The sequence below is a fragment of the Malus sylvestris genome, chromosome 3 (genome assembly GCF_916048215.2).
Source record: "Malus sylvestris chromosome 3, drMalSylv7.2, whole genome shotgun sequence".
Taxonomy (NCBI): Eukaryota; Viridiplantae; Streptophyta; class Magnoliopsida; order Rosales; family Rosaceae; genus Malus; species Malus sylvestris.
The window spans coordinates 31,114,171-31,116,402 of NC_062262.1; the positions used below are offsets into that span (position 1 = coordinate 31,114,171).

General features: G+C 41.8%; 1 long non-coding RNA gene across 1 annotated transcript; it reads right to left on the bottom strand.

The window, feature by feature from the left end:
• Window positions 1-337: 337 nt before the first annotated feature.
• On the bottom strand, window positions 338-1,062 carry LOC126614375 (uncharacterized). Its single transcript, XR_007620367.1, has 2 exons — window positions 645-1,062; window positions 338-528 (listed from the first exon to the last, which is right to left on the bottom strand). It is a non-coding gene; the product is annotated as an uncharacterized LOC126614375 (long non-coding RNA).
• Between the last annotated feature and the right edge of the window lie 1,170 nt (window positions 1,063-2,232).

The window sequence follows — 2,232 nt, forward strand, 5'->3', positions numbered from 1 at the left end:
ACCATAAAAGCAATGAATTCCTCTGCAATTAAAGCAAGTGCAAGGGGTGATCATATGTCAAATCCTCATGTGTTTCCTCAAGCCTTCCCATCCGCTTAAACTACTTTAGTCTGCATCATAACTACAGCCTAAAGAACATAGCAAGAACACGGTACATCGCTTTCAAAACAAACACTACACATAGAATGTGGATAACCACTGACTGCCAGTTTCAAGTTCAATAATAGATAGATTGTTAAGCAAAAATCTCTTCGGAACCAAGGAATGCTAAGCAAGCAACTCGAGATGACCAAGAAAAGAACAAGAGAAACAATAAACAACCACACAAAAGAGAACATAAATCAAACTTTAATTCATTAATAACAAATATTCTTAAGTCTGACAACCAATTCAAGTTCAACAGCAGATCAGCTAAAACAAAAATATCTTCTTAAAAGTTGATGAGAACTCAGAAACCACTACTACTAGTACTCATTTAGGCCAAATCATCAACTCCTGGAATGTTTGAATATCAGCCACTCAACGGTACTGCAAACAAAAAGTTTGAAAAATGAAACCCAATTACATTGTGGAAACGGTGTAATCTCAGCTCAGTAAACGGAATCAGAACACGATCAGTAGCTAAGGGTTCTCGAAGCCTTTACCTTGATGAAGCCGATTTCCTTGGCATTGCTGCGGAAGCACTGCTTGCAGCACATGAGGCCGTACTTCCTGATCAAACCATGAGGGTTTCCACACACGCAACTTGCAGGTCGCTGTGAAGGAAAAAGACGAAGCGGAAGAGCGGCGGAGTTGGGAAGGAAGGAGAGAGGGTCCATAGTACAGAGGAGAGGGATAAGGGAAAAGGGTCGCGCCGCCGTGGGTTAGGGTTACACTGGAGGAGAAGAGGCAGGGAACGAGAGAGACAGAGTGAGAGAGAGAGGAGGCTCGGCTGCGCTGGGTTAGGGTTACACTGGAGGAGAAGAGGCAGGGAACGAGAGAGAGAGGAAGGGAATGAAACATCAATCTGAAAAGGTATGGCTGCTAGTGGCTAGGGTTAAAGGGTTTTGTTAAGTTCTCCAAAAAAATTAAAAAACATCTCAGACATCCTGGAGGTTCAAACCCATGCGTTGGGGCTTGAAAAAGTTCACCGAAACCAACTTAGCAACAAGGTATGTTTTGTTATGATTGTATGACTAAACTATTTATAATATTTAAAAAAATAATTAAATATATATATATCGGTTCGGTTCGGTTTCCGAACCTCAAAAACCGAAACCGAACCGGTCAAATTCGGTTCGGTTCGGTTTGACAGTTTCGGTTCGGTTTTTTTCGGCCTCGGTTCGGTTTGGTTTTCGGTTTGGTTTTCGGTTTTTTTCGGTTTTCGGTTTTTTGAACCCACCCCTAGGTCAAGGGGGCAAGCCCAAGGCTTGCGGGTTGGTCACGCAGGGAGCCCAGCGAAGCTGGGGCCTTGATTTTGTGGCGCAAGAGGCCTAGCCCGAGGGCTGGATTTGTGTGCCTTGTGTGCATAAGGCGCCCAGCCGAGGGCTGGCAGGTTTTTGATGCAGGCCGAGAGAGGCCATGGGCTGCAGGCCCAGCAAAGAAACCAAAATCAGGCCAAAGCCTGTTTTCCTTTTTGGCACATGGATGGTGTGATGCACCAAATCCCATTCCCTTTTTTTTTTTCAATTCCCTTTAGGTTTTAGGAAAAACCTAATATGCTTCTAATTTAATTTTATACATTGACTCACAAATTCCACATAACATTTTAATTGTGCGATGCATGAAACAAATATATATAGTGACAAATATATGAACATATACAATATATATATCGGAAGGAAAATATAAACATAGGGGGTTCATGCATCATGGAGAATGTTTTCATGCTTCATGGGTCGTTTCAAATATCTTCCTTTATTTTAAGCGTACCTGAGCAGTAGAAAACGAATAAGCCTTTGAATATGGTGGATGATAGCCTCCTCCTACGATGCTTCAGTTCCTTAGCTTCTGGCAAGAGCGTGCTGATAACGTGTTGTAGGCCTATTTAATTGAGCGATCTAAGGTTTAGAGAGAGAGGGAGGCCGGCCACTTTAGAGAGAAGAGACATTGATTTAATTGTGAGGTGTGTTTGATTCACCTCATTGTGCCTTTATTTATAGTAGTTGGAAGGGTAAATACCTTTCTCTTTATGATTACAACATTTAATAGGTAATCTAATCCTAATAGGAATATATAATATTTTCCCATATT